The sequence below is a fragment of the Manacus vitellinus genome, unplaced genomic scaffold (assembly GCF_001715985.3).
Source record: "Manacus vitellinus isolate BGI_N305 unplaced genomic scaffold, ASM171598v3 scaffold_9_pilon, whole genome shotgun sequence".
In the NCBI taxonomy this organism is placed as follows: Eukaryota; Metazoa; Chordata; class Aves; order Passeriformes; family Pipridae; genus Manacus; species Manacus vitellinus.
This window is the reverse complement of record NW_021940917.1, coordinates 16,673,736-16,691,407: the sequence shown is the minus strand read 5'-3', so window position 1 is coordinate 16,691,407 and position 17,672 is coordinate 16,673,736. Positions and strand designations below refer to the sequence as shown.

The following is a 17,672-nucleotide window of genomic DNA, read 5'->3' as shown; positions in this document are numbered from 1 at the left end:
GTAGGTGCTGCAACAACACTGGCAGCAAACCTCTTGAGCTTCAGCTGGACTTGGGAAGGGATGTCCTAAAGCCCCTTCCCTTCCCACCTGCTCCAGCACGCAGCAGCAGAGCAGCGCTGCCTGACTTCCCTCCAGCAGCACTGCTGAGCAGACCAGCAGGCAGAATGGGAAATCAGCCCCAGTCAGTGGCCCTGAGAGATCATCACCAGAGACTCCCAAGGAGGACTAAGGCCATTGAATCCTGAAGAGAAATACACCATTGACTGCCAAGGCAGAGCAGGTAACACAACAGGCATTGTCGTGCAAGAGACGTGATTTCACCTCGCAGAAGGTGAGTTAGTGACCTGGGGGTGGCAGCTCAGCTCTTCTTCTCTCTACCCTTCTGGGGTGGCCAGCTGGGCAGCCAAAACTGAAACTAGCAGCTGGAGAGTGCAGCATGCCCCGAAATGCTCTGAAGATAGTAAGCACCCTCGTAGTGCTAATATAGTAATCACTTTTTTTACCAGGTACATTCCTAAGTGAAGAAGTAATAATGGATTTGAACAATTCAAGCTGGTAACAGGCAGGAGTCTCACAGCATGTTAAAGTCTTGGAAGTTCACAAGTTACAAAAGCATCGCTAGTTTACAATCTGAAGCACAACTTGCAGAACCAAGTGCACTATAAAAATACAGGCATGAAGGCAGTCTGATGAAGTAAAGGAAATTTTGCGTATGCCTGTGCACGTGTAACAGCATGCTGCACAATGTGGCAAAAAGGATTAAATGCTTTGGGGGACACTGGGTTGCATTATCATATTTTTGCAACAATTCATCTTTTATGGGTTCTCTATACCTCAGAACATTGATTCCATCTCTCCCTCTTGCCTTCTGCCACTTCCTTCCTGTTTCCTTCCTGCTCCATGAGAAAATGCTGCTTAAGAATTGGCCATATTTGTACTGCAAAGTTGTATCCTCACAACTTTACAGTCAGCACTGATAGGGCCTGCAACAAGGTGAGAATTCCTGAACTTGAGTGATGACAGTGTGACTTTACTGACTGGGGCAAAGCTGTGAGGCACATCTGGAAAGGTACTGGACAGCTAGTATTTCAAGTAGGTGCCTGGTGTCTTTGAATCTAAGCTTAGAACAGTTTCCAGTGTACAAATATATGTGTTTTTCTTAGAAAGCAATAAATAGAATTGTACTTTACAATGGGGTTGTTGGCTGTGAGCCAAATCAAAGAAGCAGAGAAAGGCAGTGAGGTGTATTTAGTCACACCCTCTTGCACTGACATCAGAGTTTACCCAGCTTCGCATAATTTCTGCTTGATGCAGCAAACTATTTTTCATACTGTTACGGTAAGTCACCCCTGAAGTTCAATCCTAAATCCAAATAGCTAATTATGTGAAAAGGCCTATTAACTTCAGTGAGAGGACTACTTGTGCACAGAAACCTGCACAGAACTGGGCCAGGTGCTAAAAAAGGAAAGCTGATCATGTTGTTTCGAAGGGCCAAGACTATAAAAGGTCTCCATATAGGTTTAAATTAATTCTCCTCGGGAAGCAAAAAATTTCAATTTCAGTGTTAGTGATAAGTCCCTCTCCTTTATAGTCCATCATTTATATTCATTGGCTGCAACAGACTGGAATATGTCCAGTTTTCCTTCTGTACAGAGTAAGATTCTATTTTCTCATTGTGAAAGGATTCCTGTTTTCAGTGAAATCCTCTGTCACTTCCTTTATTCACCAGCATGAGGTTGCTTATTCACAAGGGTTGTAAGTTTTAATGAACATTACTTTTTGTTCTGTCTCAGCCTGTCAGAAAAGTTTAGTAAACCTTGTGCCTTGTGACAAATGCATTTAGCAGCTGGATGGAGCATATGTGCAGTGTGCTCTCTTTGGAGAAGCTGTCTCTGTGAATCACCGAGGTGCAGAACAAAAACATCTGGCATTCCCCTGTGAGGAAAGGTAAGCATGGATTCCTTATTGCTGGCCAGCCCTAGCAGGGATATATTGGGTCTGGCTGAGCTGGAGTTCATTTCCCCACAGTAGACCTCACAGCACTGTGTTTTGCATTGGCAGCTAGAAGGGTGTTGATAACACACTGGTGTTTTGGCTACTGCTGAGCAGGGCTGGCACAGCATCAGCACTGTAACATTCCTTCCTCAGTCGGGGGCAAGATTCTGGGAGGGGATATGAGTAGGCCAACTGACCCAAACTGACCAAAGGGATATTCCATACTTTATGACATCAGCTCAGATATGAAAGCTAAGGCAAGGAGCAGGAAGGGGGGCATTCATTGTCTCCAGTGGCTGCCTGCTGAGGAACCATGATGTGTGCTGAAGCCCTGCTTCTCAGGAGTAACCGACCGTCGCTCCTAATGGGAAGTAGAGAATAAATCATCTTATCTTTCACTTTACTTTGCTTCTGCTTTAATAAACTACCTTATCCCAACCCATTTTCCATCTTGCTCTCTCCCCTGTCCGGCTGGGAAGGGGAGTGATAGAGTGGATGGGTGGGCACCTGGTGTCCAGCCAAATTCAACCCACCCCAAGGGCTCAACATTTAGCTTCATCAGAAGAAGGAGCTGGGGAAGAACAGCATGAATCATGTCTTCACCCTGGGTACAGAGATACAGGATGAGGAGGCAACAGTCCTCTCACTCCCATTCCATATGTTGACTGCCTGGACACACCATTGTCTTCACTGTGGCATGGCCTCATTCCAGGTTTGCACCCTCCTTCTGTGGTACAAAAGAGCTGCAGTGCACTCACCAGGACCTTCTTTGCACCTAGGAAGTGCAAAGGGTAGGCTCTTTGAACATGTGCCTGTGGACCAGACACAACACAACCACAAACTCATGCTCAAACAACTACCTGAAAGGAGGTTGTAGCTCCCAGGCTCGGCTAGGAGTTTAATATAGAGATATAGGGTTCTTTAATGCCTCAAGGTAGAGGCAAGAGAATGAGCCACGGGCTTGTTCCCAACGAATTTCTTTATGAATTTATGGGAAGAAAAAAAAGGGCACTTGGACAAAGTTCAAAAGCACACCACACAGGCTAGACAAAAATGTTCCACCACAGTACTGTTAATCCACAACACTTAAGTCAAGATCAAATAAATCCCCAACACTTAAGACAGCAAAGTTCAAGAAGTATAGACAAGAAGGAGTGAAATGACTAACCAATTTCACTTAACACCTAGGAGCAGATACTCTGAGTCCTAGAGACATGTCCTACCTGCCAAAACACAGTCTACCTTTTATAACACAGAATTTGTTTGAATATTTGAAGCTATTCAGAATAACAATAAAAAGGAATCAGAAGAGGGGTAAAATGTTGTGCTTTAGGATAATTATTGAGGTGTTAATGGTACCTTAATGACTATTTGTTTTTTAGACAAGTTATCTCAAAAGTGTTAAGTCTTATATTAAAGCCTAGAGGTACAATATGATTCTTGAAGATACATACAAAAATTATTTTTTTTCTTTTCCAGGTAGTTTTCCCCCTGATACAACACGGAATTTCTAAAAATAATCATAATAAACAGAACCAACTGCTTTAAATGCTAAGCAGTTCTCTAAATTTAGAGCATTGTAGCCAGTGTGTGTGTGTGTTCTTTTTCTCCTAAATGATGGCACAGTATAGAAGAATAAGCCAGCATCTGTTAAAAGAGTGTTCATATTTTTTGATGCTGCAGTTTTCAGAAACCACCAGAAAACAGCAAGAGCAGCCGGATACATGGATGTCAAGTGCCTTGAAATAGTTGAGTGCCTGTTGTAAGGACAGTTCTGTTGCACCTGTCATTGTCCACGGGATTTTTCAACACTTTTGTTTCCCTACAAGATTAAAGGTGCTATGAGACATGAAATATTTCTGTAGAATATGGGATCTGGGTGAAGCAAATTTGTGGATTATTATGAACTGGCACTAGAACAGGCAGTTAAGAGATATAGCTATCCTGGGCTTATCCTGTGTTTTCATAATGGGTGGTTACATGTCCTCTCTTCCTCTCAGTGACAGATAATTACACATAAATTATACAGACCTCTAAAATAAATCCCCCAAAACTATCCACTTTATTTCAAATATTTCAAGATTACTCAGTACTCTAAACAAGACTGAAAGGAGTTCCTCCATCAGTGCCTTCCATTTGGGGAACTTTGGTCCAAATATAGCACATCACATTAGTAATTAATATTGCTTAATATGCATTATACGTATCCATAACTCAGGTCATCATAAATACCGTATTTCCAAACAAGGACATAATTTCACCTGAAAGTTTTGTTTACATTCCCTCCTTGGGTTTTTTGGGGTTTCGTAAGTGAGGAACTGAGTGATGCTTTTCCTGTGGTGGGATCGTTTGTCTCTCCCACACTAAGCCTCAGATAATCAGGTTGGATTAAAGCTGCAGTGCTCAGTGCTGCAGTGTACTGACTTTCTAGTGGCAATGAATCAGTCCTGCCTGTAGGTACTGCACCTTAAGGCAGGTGTTCACAGAACTGCCTTTTTAAACAGTTCCCCCTGTATTTCTTGAAGGCTAGTATGATAGGAAAATGCATATATTCTGTCTGGTTACAATGCTTCTTACTACAAGCAACACTTTTCAGCTGATTTGGTCTTCCCATACTGCAGATTTTTTCACAGAAAAGAAGTGCAGGTTTTGAAACCTGGTGTGTTGAATTAGTCATTGGTTCATTTTGCCATGCTGTAAGAAGTACAAGCAGAGTCATTAACAGCTGTTCTCCTGAAGTGTTCTATGCTAAAAGATGATTAGTGCACATTCAACATTTTGAGTCTTGCCATCGTATGTAATTACAGAAATGATAGTGGACAAGTTTCAAGAACAGCAATGATGTAGTGCAAGAGTTCTTGTCCATCATAATAATAGGTTCAGCCACAACAACCCCATGCAGAACTACAGGCTGGGGGCAGAGTGGCTGGAAAGCTGCCCAGTGGAAAAGGACCTGGGGGTGCTGGTTGACAGCAGGCTGAACATGAGCCAGCAGTGTGCCCAGGTGAAAAGGCCAATGGCATCCTAGTCTGTATCAAAAATAGTGTGGCCAGTAGGAGCAAGGCAGTGGTCTGTACCCAGCACCTTGAGTCCTGTGTTCAGTTCTGGGCCCTTCACTGCAAGAAAGACATTGAGGTGCTGGAGCACGTCCAAAGAAGGACAACAGAACTGGGGAAGGTTCTAGAGAATAAATCCTATCAGGAGCAGCTGAATGAGCACAGGTTGTTCAGCCTGAAGGAAAGGAGGCTTCTGGGAGACCTTATCACTCCCTGCAGCTCCCTGAAAGGAGGTTCTAGCCAGGTGAGGGGGTTGACCTCTTCACCTGGGCAACCAGTGACAGGACAAGAGGAAATAGCCTCAAGCTGCTCCAGGTGAGGTTCAGGTTGGACATCAGGAAGTATTTCTTCCTGGAAAGCGCTGTCGAGCATTGGAACAGACTGCCCAGGGAGGTGGTGGAGTCACCATCCCTGGTGGCATTCCAAGAAACAACTGTGTGTGGCACTTATTGCCATGGTCTGGTTGACAAGGTGGTGATCAGTCAAAGGTTGGACTGTGTGATACTGCAGGTCTTTTCCAACTTAAATGATTCTGTGCTTCTGTGATAATTAGTCTGTCCTATCTAGTCCAGGGTTTTATATTTTTGAAAAGTACATTTTATTAATCTGATAAAAATAAGCAAAATGGTAAATATGGAATAGATTAGTAACAACAGCAGTAGAAAGAACAAAAACAATATTGCCCTAAGAATGAATGTAATTCTGAAGACACCACTTCTGAATCTCTCTGGTGCTGTCTGAAAGATAGACACAATTTAAGCACTTAAGGGACCTATAGAAAATGGAAGAAAAGCAGAGCTGATACTGATCAGTGTCAACAGCAGAGCTTTGAAAACTCATCAAACCTAATCTGGCATTGGCATGAGAAGGAATGGGATAGCAAGCAGTGAAACATACTCATGAGGTTTTGTGAGCAGTGCCAAAGCTCTCAAACCTGTCCTGAATTAAAAAACTCTACCTCAAAAACAATATCTGCTCTTACAAATCTGAATATTTTAGTGAACAGGGATGCTAAAAAACCTGCCTCAACATCCTTCAAATGCATGCATCATATATTCAGACTGTGCTGTCATCGAATAATAAAACTGATTAAGACATGTGACAGTGAAAATCATCAATCACATCTAAGGGAACAAATGGTTGCACAATAGGTGAGGGCAGCCATCCTAGATTGTTATCACAAGTGTTTGTGAACCCTACAAATAAACATGTTTGTATTTTTCCACTAATGTAGGGTTGGAGGGTTTTTATTTGACCCCAGGTCTCTATGAGGGAACATCATAGTGATGAGTGCATCACTATGTTCCTCTTTGAGTTTAAACCATCAAATAATCCAGATTGACCTCCCTCTTGTAGACAACCCTTACAAAAGTGAGGTTGACAGGTTGTATTCAGTAGGTCTTATGATCCATCACTTTAGTTTAGAGCTGGGATTAGATGAGAGGCTTTCCAGACTGCACATGTAATGGTTTGGCTTATGGTAAGAGTGCGAAAAAAGCTTTTTAGCACTAGCTATTTATGTAAACATTTCTGTTGCAATGCTCAATTTGCACTCCTCCAAAGTGGATTAAGTTGAACAGCTCAAAGGCATTTTTCGGTGAAATTAGATAACACATAAAAACAATTAGTGAAGAATAACGATGGCACATTAAATTCACACCTGAGCTTATTTGACAATAAATTCCCCGTGTTGACAGGTCCTGAGAGGACAGATCTCATAAATGGATTGTACACATAAAGTGTGGTGTGATTGCAGTAGAAAGGCAGCCAAACAGCCTTGAATGCTCAGGGGAAGCACAAGGGGTTATGCTAGAGAGCAGCAGAGCTTTTTTTGGTTAATTAAACAGTGAAGGAAGGGAGGTATAAGACTGGGGCAGTGCTGAAATAGCAATATCACGTGGAAAGCTGCTTTACAGAGCATTGACTGATGTCACCAAGATGCTAACATACAGACTCCAAGATTTAAATGTATTAAGGCATCAATTCACAGAGCCTTGCAGTATCTGATCTGTTTACAAAAGTGACCCCTTAAGGCTCTCACACTCTTTAAAAAACAAATGACCAGACCTTTGTGGTACTTTCATTACACATGTTAAGGAAACTTCCCAGTCTGACCATTCACAGGGCTCTGGCAGTCACACTCCCAAGGTCAGAGACTGTCACTGCCGGGACTGAAGCCTCTTTGCAGGAGGTGAGGCTCCAGTGAGCCCACGGGTGCCCCCCCCTTGACTCCCTGCACACCCCACTCACACAGTCAGACCAGGTTTCCTGACCAGTTTGACCCCTAGTTTCCCATAGCAGAGCCTTTGGTGTCTCGTTCCATAAAGCAATTTATTCAGTGTGCAGTAACACAGGAACAGCCCGAGCTGGTGTCTCCGAGGAGGGCCCTGAACCAAGACACCCCTGGGCTTTTATACCCCCACAGTCCAAGCACACAGAAGTCCCCTCGGCTGCTGCTCTCAGTGTCCATTCCCCTGGCTGGTGCCACCCGTGTTTGTTCCCTCTGTGCAAAAACTTGGCAGTTCACAGCCTCCTGTCTCTCTGGGCTCCTGCCCAGAGCACAGTCTGCATCCTGAACTGCAGTTTGCAAACCGAGCTACCTGCACCAGATGTATTCCTCAACATCCATCCTGTGGAGGCAAGTACCAGAGTCCTTTTCTCTCCCTGCTTCAGCTGCAGTTATAGTCACAAAGCTCAGTGTGGCTTGCCCTGTACGTTCTTGAAAGTAGTGTTATGGGTTGTGCACATGTGGAGGCGATGGCCCTGGCAAGCTGTGTGAACTCTCTTGCAAAGCACTGCTGCAGGAGAGGGCTCTCTGCAACATCTTTCTGACTCCTGAGCTTGAGCTGTGTTCTCTCAGCGGCATTCAGATGGTGGTCTGTGAATTCAGGTTAGCTCTTATGAGCCTCTTATGCTTGGATTTTTGACCTCTCTTTGTCTTTACTTGTGGTTTAAAGCCATTTAAATAACTCAGTCTCAGGTTGTGTCTTAGAAGAACAATGTTTGTCATGAAGGCAATCCCCAGTATGGTGCTGCTTTGGATGATTTCCCAGTGGAGATTTTGTTTGCTGGTCCCTGCTACTGTGCTTCAGTTACTTGCTTTGTAGGCCCAGGTCTGTCATACCCTGAAAGTAAAGCACAAGGCTGACCAGGAAGAAATGATGTGGGAAGTGGGTGAATGCACTGCCCCTCACATCATCTGGGATGGGAGGATAGAACTCATATACCCAGAGATTTATGGTAATCTGACACTTACCTGCATCTGGACAAACAAATGCTTCCTACAACTGAAGCTATAAATTAATTTCTTTGTCAGTACTTTGACATTGCTTATTATAGCAACGCCAGAGGACTTTGCTGAATTCAGAAAGTAGATGTTTAGATGGGCAAATGGGAGGTGGACTGAGGAAAGCACCTTCAGAAAAGCATGCCCTCAAAGCAATCTTCTCAGTCGCACTCAGGCAGCGCTGCTGCACACAGGCAGCGTTGTGGTACACGGGCATCCTTACTCAGGGGAGCAGCTGCTTTGTCCTCTCCATTTGCTCAGTTACTCCCCTGCAATTCTAGGCCATGCTTCTTGTATGCTTTATCAGTCTTGCTGCCCTTGAACCATAAATGTTTTATGTGGAAAGGCACTGCTTTGGGAGAACAGGGAGGTGCTCAGCAGAACTGTCGTGCTAAACAGTCTGGGTGAGTCCAGGACAGAAACCCACAGACTGTGCTGTGGAGCTGTTGCTGAAATCCTCTGCCTTTTTAAACTGTAGCACCTGCTTTAAAGGGAAGGAAGGTCCATGCACACCATGCAGGCATCACCCACACACGAGGGATCTGGGCTGTGCTAGCCCAGAGGGGTGTCTCCAAAGACTGTCCCCATTCCTGAAGCTGCACTTCTGGACAAGATGCTGCAGGAAACAAGCATTTTGGGCTCAGCATTTGCTCTAGACCAAAAATGTTCCATGAGACACCAACCTTCTCTTCTGGCAGGCGTTTCTCAGATTTTCGGGTCTGCTCTCCTGTAATTAGTTTTCATTTTCTAATGAAATCATTGCAATGAAATGAGACAATTGTCCCATGTGGGATTTGAGTAAGTCAACTCATGCTTGCCATTAATTAGCTGGGTTTCAGTCCTTGATTTCAAAGTATTAAAATAATTAAGTTTGTATGAAGGCTTAATCACAGAAAGTACCTGAGTCTTACACTCAGTAATGTCAGTAAGAGTCCCACGGGGCAACATGTTCCCAGTTAGCTGCCTCCAAACATTGCTTCTGGTGATGGTCTAGCTGGTCTGCACTGGTAGTGCAGCTCCCACAGAAGCACAGATCAGAGCCTTTAAGCCATCCAGTCATCAGTCCTAGGAGGCTGCATCACCCATACCAGAACTACAACTTATAAATATTTCTCAGAGTTGACCTGCAAGACTCTCACAGCTCCCCATATAACCTCTGAGGCTAGTGTAAAAGATAAAAAATGGGAAGGGTACCACTCAGGAAATACACTTGTGGAAGCACACAGTGCCAGTTTAATTGAAAGTCTGAACTTGAACAAATTATTTCTTTACATACATGTTGGTGTGTGTGAATCCCATCCGATGGAACGATCTGAGTCTCTTCAAAAGTCTTTGCCAATAGCATCCATCAGGGAAAGTCCAGAATCTGCCTTTAAAGTTTCATTTGCAGCAGCTGAGCACTGAAGTCATTACTGGTCTAAAATGGCACTGTTCTGTGTTGAATAATGGAAGCCAATAAGCAGCCATTAGACAGAAAACATGGCATTTTTCCTGGGCTGGCACAATGAGTTTGAAGGGGCTCACTGTGAACATTTTGGAGGTAGAAATACTTCGTTAGGATATTCTTCTCTCTACTATATAAGAAGAAAGATCTTTTCTGTACTTACACATGTGTTAAACCTCCTGCCTTCTGCCAAGCTATTCCTTGAGGAATGCCTTACAATGCTTTGTGTTGTGTCCTGTCCCATGACACAGTTTTCTTGCATCCTTGCTAACTGACATGCTGCCTTTGCTGCTCAGCCCCCACTTTCTTGAAGTGAAGAAGAAATGGATAAGAGCAGTATGTGTTCCAGTGTTCTTGTCACCCAGAAGTCTGCGCAGATACTCAGTTTGCAAGGCATTAGCCCTCAGTGGACTACAGCTCTCCTGCTTCACCTTGCAGCAGCTGCCTCAGCTGCTTAATGCCTTGGCAGGCAACACACATCACTGCCAAGTGTTGCATTTGCTGGGCAAAATCAGATGTCAGTAGCACTGACCGGACAGACTGAGTTATAAAATGATGTAGACTTTGGTTTGAGAAATGCTTAAGGGTAATAGGCAGGGAGGATAACTGGAAATAACTTTCAAGCCCAGTGCCCATGGGACATGAGATATCTTAGCTGGATGCTTTGACAGTGAGTTTCCTAATCCAGAGGTGGCATTTCCTGTCAGTTGTTCCAGAACCAAACTGAGCTGAGCTCTCATGGTGTTACAGCCATGTTTGTGGTTGGGAAAGGTGAAAACAGGATGTACCTGCTGGCCTGTGGCCACAGCTTGTAGCTTGCCTGCCTTCTTGAACTTACAGGTGGTTGAATCTACTTGCAAAGGACCAATCTGCCTAACTTGCTGAATAAATCCTATTCCAAAGGAACATGTTGGAGTAATGTTTTCTACCAAAATAGGACTGTTCTGAGTCTGTTTCCTAATGATGTTGTTGTTGTTGTTGTTGTTGTTGTTGTTGGGATCCAAGCTAGATTTATGCCTGATGTTTCAGAAAACTTCTTGTGCACGGGAATGCTGAATTGATGAGTTGATAATCAAACTCAGGTTTCCCAGGTGTCTGGAAAGGCAGATAAGTGAAGTCCTTACATGCTTACATAACCCTTGCTGTTCGGCTTTATTTTCTTCATCCCTGCAACAGCATTTTTCTGATCCTCCCCCTCTTTTTCTGGTACAATTGCTTTTTCTTTATTCCTGAAAAGTTGGAGTGAAAATTACACTATTTAGGTCTTTAATCCATGGAATAACTCAACTGATTTGATGAAACATTTCCTATTACTCTCTGTGGACTTGAAAGCAAATTCTCGCTTTCCTGGCACTGAGAACAGAAGGTGAAAGGCACTGTGACCTCAGTTGCTGATAGATATTGTAACCATCTGGTCCCTGGAGCTGGACCTGCTGTCAGCCCTGGGCTGAGAGACCCAGATGGACTGCAGAGGTCTGCTGACAGGGGAACTGAACAGGAAATACCATGAGAAAGATGTCTGCTGTGACTTCGACAGGGAGTAGGTCAGGCTTTCTTCATACTGAAAAGTGAGCGATGGGAGATGCTTTTCACACAGAGCTCTCCAGTGGCCCTTAAATCTTCTGCTAAGAACCATGCCTTTGCCAATCTTTAAGTATTGTAGAGGGAATTTATTGTTATGCTTGTTTCTCTCACACGAAGCAGGAGAAATGTTAAGGAGGATTGTCCTACTAGCTGACAGTTATTCATTTCTTGAGTGTTTTGAATTCCAGATCATGTGTTTATATTCTCAGGCTGTATTATTCTTCCCATGGTTTTTGAGCCCTCCTCATCTTTTCTCAGAAGGGTTTCCTCTTAAGCTAAGCCATTATCAATCATAGAAAAATTAGCATAACACAGTAGCTGTGCAGCTCATTGCACATCTAAGACAGGCACCAAAAGCTTTTTCCCATGGACCAGCAGAGCTGATCTTTTTCCTGAAGAAAAAGATGTTGCACCTTCAAATGTTCTGTTTCTCTGCTGGGGGTGACTCATGTCACAGCTTGGATATTCACAGCTATCCACGGCTTGGATAGCTCATCCCAAGAGTGCTGTTCTCCCTATAACTTCAGCAAAAGACATTAAAATGCATTATGTTAATAGGAGTATCTGATAAATCTGCTGCAGATAGGCAGAGCTGCAGGGTTTAGCACAGCAAATAGGCTGGCTTCAAAGAGCTGTAACTATGAGGAAAATTATAACTCTGAGAGGATAAAATCTATGCAAAAAACCTGCAGGTAAAGAAAAAGCCCTTCTCTCTCCTATGCTGTGCAGCCTTCAGGATAATGAGGATATGGTTTACTTTGTCTCTTCAGTGGCTGGAGTTGAAGCCATATGCTGAGCCCCCCTCAGCACTGACCAGCAGCCCAGCACCAAGGACGGGGTGGGCTGTGCAGAGGCCGCGTGATTTACGTGCTCCTTCAGTAACTACCAGCAGGAGCCATACAGCAAAGCCCTGCACACCTAGGCTGCAAAAGCAACAAAGGCAAAGCCACAGACACAACAAGGAGGTGTCTGCCAGATGCAAACATCAGGGTCTGGCTGCGGGCCTGACCCAGAGGCAGTTTTGAAGCACTTTGGTCCTCCTCTGTGTTCTGATGAGAGAGCAGACTATTCACTTTTCTCTGACTCTGGGACCAGCTATGAAATCAAGCTTCTCACAGGAGGTGAAAATACCACCAGCCTTTCACAGCAAGACTTTTGGTGTGCAGTAGACAATGGTGGAGTCCTGCAGGTTTCCTGTGCATGTCCTTCACAAGCAAGCTGTGGTGTAGCAGGAGATAGGGGATGAACAATTCTGGAGGCTGCCAAATCCTGTTTGTGTCCTGTTTGGGAGAAATGTTGCCCACATTGCCAGCCCGGTCTGCATCACTGCCAGGAGAAGGCACTCAACAGCTCTTCTCATAAACCTGGATGATGACAGCTACTTTTCACCCAGTAAGCCTGTGCATGTAATTTGAACCAAAAATGGGCTTTTACTTAGCACTCTTTAAACAGAAATTTTATCTAGCTCTTTACAGTTGTTGTGGCCAATAGTCACTGACAGATGTCTGAATAAAACCAGGAAACAGCAACACAGCAGAAGAGTGGGTGGTGCATGTGGTCCCTTCAGTGGCCAAGTTCTATGTGTCACTTCAGTGGGGGGGACCGAGCCTATACTGTGACTATAAATTGCACACCTCTGCTTCTGTTTTGAATTATCTCCATATGGGAGTGAAGAGATACTGAAAGCTACCCTAGATTCTCCAGTCTGTTGCTGGCACTGCTCCCAGAATGCAGCCTGCTGAAACTTTGAATTTACCATTACAGGGATGTTGGAGGAATTGCTTATCAAAGACAGCAAAGTCTTTCTTTCCCAATTAAAAAATACATGTAATGTTTCTCAGAACTAGAACTGAGTATAATGAAGAGACAAAACTGAAATAATGAAAGATATTTTTGGCTTGTTAATGTGCTTAGCTTTAGTCATCTGCCTTTAATGTTTATACACTAGGCTTGAGAGCCAAAGATATAATAGAAAATGTAGGAAATTGAAATGCTGGAAAAAAAATTGGATTCGGTTATGCAGGTAATCTCCCATGCTTTTTAAATGTTTTTTTCCAGTTTCTGTATATTCTACCCATACGGACATAAGCTAATTGGAAAAAGAGAGGACTGTGAGCTTGAAGATTCACAAAAAGCTAGTTTCAAAGTACCTCCCCCGATTATAAAATTTTCATTTCTTCAGTTGCTTGGTGACATAAATCATCCCATCGTGATTAGAGAAAAAAGCCATGGAATTCATGCAACTTTCCACGTTTCAAATTGTATATTTGATTGCTGTGTTTATAATCTGTGTAATAGCCTAAATCACTGTTTAAAGATGACAAGCAACATAATATGGAATAATTCACCATGTGCGTACAAGCACCTTGAAAATCAGTTTGGACAATTTCAAAGCAATTAATGAGCAAAGATTCTTGATTTTAGTAGGCTTTAATGAACTCTCTTTTATTAAAGCACTGACTAGTCCTGCTCTAGAGGTAGGAGATAAGCAGGAAAAGGCAGCTAAACCCAGAATCATGAAGGAATCTGAGAAAAAACTGTAGTTGGCTAGTTTGTATCCTATCAGATCAATTATCATCTATGGTCTAGTAAGAATATTGTCTGCTTGGCACTACAAATACTTTAAAGAACCGGTTGGAGAGTGCTGACAGGTGTGTGCACTGCAGTTGTCACACTTCCTGTCTTTTGCTGGAGGAATGGCTTTGAATAAATGGTAGGGAATCATACTGCCTGGTGATGCAAACAGCACATTTTAATTGGCTTTGTCAACCAATGCTCAACCTTCTGCATGACTAGTACTTTCTGAACAAGCTGGAAGGGAAACCTTTCCCACAGGTCAGTTTTGACCAGCTTTGGTGCATGACTGTCGGTCCATAACGATTATGTCTGTCTGTCTTGAAGGGCTTTGCACCAGTCTGCTGGACTATATAAATAGCAGGAGTTTGTTAACAAGGTACTAAAGTGGAAAAATTGTTGATTTTGATATATGATCAATCAGTATAATTTTTTTTCAAAATCAGCTTGGAAAAAGAAAGCTGATTAGGAGTACTAGAAATACCAATCCACTGATACACAGGTGAAGGTTCTCACCAAAAATTAAGCAGAATACAGTGTCACCATGTTTTCCAAGGCTTGCAAAACTCCAACTCTGAGGACCTATGCAGAAGGAAAAATTTAGTTACCTTTTCCCTTTCTGTGCAATTTTGTTTCCTCCTTGCATTGCCGGTCAGAGACCTAGATCACCTAAGCCTAACAATGGCATATTTGTGCCACATCAGTTCCAGCTGTTCAGTACTTAAACGTGAAGCTGAACAACTGAACATAGTCTCCTTTTTTAGTGTGCCTACGTTGCTGTGAGATTAATGGTTACCCGTAAGTTGTCAGAGTTATCAGGGACTGTTAAGGCTGAATTCTGCTCCATATAATGTACAGGAAAGAGATGATCCAGGCACAAAAGCTGTGATGAGTAGCACCTGGCCTGTAGTTGTTAACAGTTTTGGTTTCAGTGATTAGTCTGGTGTTGAACACCCATTATATTACAAAGTCTCACCATTTTTGCAAGTTATGTGCCTTGCCCAGCCCCTAGGTTTTCCTACTATTATGCCAAATTCTGTATGTGTCTGTATGTGTCTCCATGCATTGGCTATCTGTGAGTCCTACACAGAAACAGAAACAGAAATGTGTGCAAAAAACCACAGTGGTTTCCATGTAGATTATGGCTTTTTTTTTTTTTTTTTTTGTCTGGCTGGGGCTGAAAAATGCCTTGACATTGCTGGACTAGTGATTTAAGGGGGAAGTAATTGACAACAGAATTTTTCCTGTTAGAGCTAAATCTCAACCTTTTGATTTGTTTCAGTACACCTGCAGCTGAAAGATGTATCACTGCATGTGTTATGAGATCTGTGTGTCAACACCCATCTATGGTAGGGAAAGAAAATTTCCTTGTTGGATCTTTGACAATATTTAGTTTCTTCCACAGAAATTTAATCCCCACATGTTGAATAAATGCAGCTGATTTCCTGTTTCACTCCCCTTTACATTTCCCTTCCATTTCAGAAATTATAAGCTTGTGTGAAGACTTGGGTTGTCCCTCTTTGGTAAATTGTTATTTACACAATCTGGTTAAGTCAGGAGAAAAACTGCAATCCTAATTATCTGTCTGATCCACCTATTCAGACTAAAAAAAATTTGCATGAAAAGTGATCAATACTTAATTTACTTAAGCAATTTAAGAGCTCTCCAAATCACTTTTGCAGAGGTCTGGGAGATGCCTGCCTCTTCTGTTGGTTTTACAGATTTCTGGAAAGGTGCCACATCCTCCATTCTTGTTTCTGACACAGAAAAAAGTCAGACAGATCCAACTGTACCACAACTGAAAACAATTAACTCAGAGGCATGGGCTGTGTTCTGAGAAAGTAAAAACAGCATCTATGTTAAACAAAGACATCTACAGAAAGTGGCTGAGTGGTAATTTAAAATTGGATTTATGGACATATTGAGACGTGTGACTCCCATTTCATCTAATGAGATATACCACACCACAAAAAAATTTGGGAACCTGGTCTAGGAGCAAGATGAGCTGGTGGAAATGAGTCCTGGGAACTGGACTCCAAGCACTCTTAGAATATTGTGGCTAAACAGCACCTAAAGAACCAAAATACTGTTGGGTTTGTTGGTAATCATGGTTTTTGAGGTTTTGTTTGGGTTTTGTTGGTGTTTTTTTTGGCCAGCTCCAGTGTTTGTATATGAGCTGAAGAGGTTCTGTGGGCTCTGTCTCAGGTTCTCCAGATTATTCATGTTTTGAACTATCATTGATCATATCTCTAGTCTAATCTGTAAGTGAGAACCAGCATTTAAATACCTTTAAGCTTTTCTGTCACAGAGAAATGTATACACAGATTCTTCTACTCTCATAGTCTGATGAGAGAAAATTATGAGGCATTTGTATTTTACAGTAATGGAGAACGTATGACCTACCTAGAGATGACTAGAGGGTGTTAGAGGAACCAGGACTCCCAAAATTTTCTGCTCAGCTGGATCACTTTTTATCGGTTTTCCTATACTTTCAAGCACCTGCCTATCTTTCAAAAAACACGAGAAAGTGGGATTTGGTGACAATGTGGGTTTTACACCTGCACAGGCAGTTCCTAACTATTTCCCTAGGGAATAACTGCGATGTTTCTGACCTCACCTTACTTCACTCCTTTTCCCCAGAGCTGCCCTGCTCCTGTATCTGATTTTGTGCAAGTTGTTGCTGGGAAGGAAGTTTATCAAGTGCTTTGGGGTACTAATATTCCAGGAGGTGTGCAGATTCTGTGTATGAAAACACAGTGACCGCAGACAATCCACGTCCTACCTCTCTGCACCTTCCTTTACTGACATTTTCTTACTTTTTTTTGTGTAGCTCCAAACCAGTACACTTGTGTTTACATCACCTATATCCAATTGACCATACTACACTGGGGAGTGATTCTCAAACTTCTAGCACAACCTCCAGGAGCGTGCTGGAATCCTGAGTCACTGGTGGGACTAATTGGAGACTGATTTCAGTGTTATTTCTCTGTTGTCAGAACAAATCCACTGAAACTAGAAGACAGACAGGAGGATACCCTTAATTTCTCTTTCAGAAGCCTCGGCTACTAGAAAATATTAATGACCTTGGTTTGCTCCACTAACCTAACTTAGGTTTTCAGACTGTGAAGCGTGAAATATGTACATTTAGGAGATTCTGCATTTCTCTGTTTCTTCCCCCTGATCAAGGGAACATAGCAGTCAGCTGAATCCTGGCAGAAGTTTTCTTAAGAAATGCTTGCCGATTCAGCTGTACAAGCCATTAATAACTGGCTAGTTGTCATAATTTAGCATGAAGTTGAGCAGTGTGTCTTGAACTCTTCTCCTTGAACTCTACCAGAAGCCATCTGAGAAAGACAAAAAGCCAAAAGCTTCTTTTCCTGGGTGAAACTTTAAGCATTCACTATCAAAGAGACAGTGAAAACTTTTCATCCTCATGCATGTTTTCTACACGATATTTAAGGCAAGGATCTATTTGAATGGTACCAGTTGAAAGAGTGGGACATGAGTCTACAGACATTAATAATCAGATCCTACACAACCCTTCTCATTTGACTTCTCTTTGTGATGGTAGTGAATGCTGCCAGCACAATGTGCCTCTTTATCTGGTCCTGGGAGCTTCCCGTTCCACTTTCCCTTGTAGAAACTTGCTGCTTCTCTGTGTTCCAGAAGAACCTAACATGTGGAGTTGCTGCTTCAGAACACTGGTCTGCAGACAGACATCTATATCTATCCT

General features: G+C 42.9%; 1 long non-coding RNA gene across 1 annotated transcript; it reads left to right on the top strand.

Annotated features, from left to right (window-relative positions):
• The first annotated feature begins 392 nt into the window (after window positions 1-392).
• LOC108641960 lies at window positions 393-2,398 on the top strand. The gene is made up of 3 exons (XR_001922354.1): window positions 393-506; window positions 1,844-1,947; window positions 2,234-2,398. It is a non-coding gene; the product is annotated as an uncharacterized LOC108641960 (long non-coding RNA).
• Window positions 2,399-17,672: the final 15,274 nt, after the last annotated feature.